Below are 425 nucleotides of genomic sequence, written 5' to 3'. Positions count from 1 at the left end.
TGTTCCACAGCAGCTGCCCCATTTTAGAGTCCTACTCGCAGTGTGGGAGAGGTTTCTTCACATCCTCATCAATAACTACATATTTCACTCTGCAATCAGGAGGCTTTGGGTTTCAGAGGCCCTCTGGACTGGAGCTCCCTGCGAGTTGCCAGTTTCCGAGTCCAAACTACGCGCCCGCCCGTATGCCGGCGGACGGGTCAGCACCGGAAGTGGTGTTTGCGTTGCTCTACGCTGCTGCGCGCGCGCCCCGGAAGCGGAAGCGAGCCTCCGTTTCTGGGCGGCTGATTCGAGGTCTTGTTTTGTCACAAGCGGCAGCTCGGGAGAGCTGCGGCGGGGCGTGCGATGCCGTCGGAGGGTCGCTGCTGGGAGACCCTGCAGGCACTGCGCAGTTCCGACAAAGGTCGCCTTTGCTACCACCGCGACTG

General features: G+C 60.9%; 1 protein-coding gene across 2 annotated transcripts in view; it reads left to right on the top strand.

The window, feature by feature from the left end:
- Nucleotides 1-271: 271 nt before the first annotated feature.
- GLE1 (GLE1, RNA export mediator) overlaps nucleotides 272-425 on the top strand; it is a 29,546-nt gene continuing 29,392 nt past the window's right edge. The window contains exon 1 of one of the 2 annotated variants that reach the window (XM_023533002.1): nucleotides 272-330. The gene's annotated coding sequence lies outside the window, so the exon portion shown is untranslated. The remainder of the gene's footprint in view (nucleotides 331-425) is intronic. The other variant, XM_011364180.2, reaches the window with a different exon arrangement.

The sequence above is a fragment of the Pteropus vampyrus genome, unplaced genomic scaffold, assembly GCF_000151845.1.
Source record: "Pteropus vampyrus isolate Shadow unplaced genomic scaffold, Pvam_2.0 Scaffold95, whole genome shotgun sequence".
NCBI classification, from domain to species: domain Eukaryota; kingdom Metazoa; phylum Chordata; class Mammalia; order Chiroptera; family Pteropodidae; genus Pteropus; species Pteropus vampyrus.
This window is presented reverse-complemented; position numbering and strand designations above follow the sequence as displayed.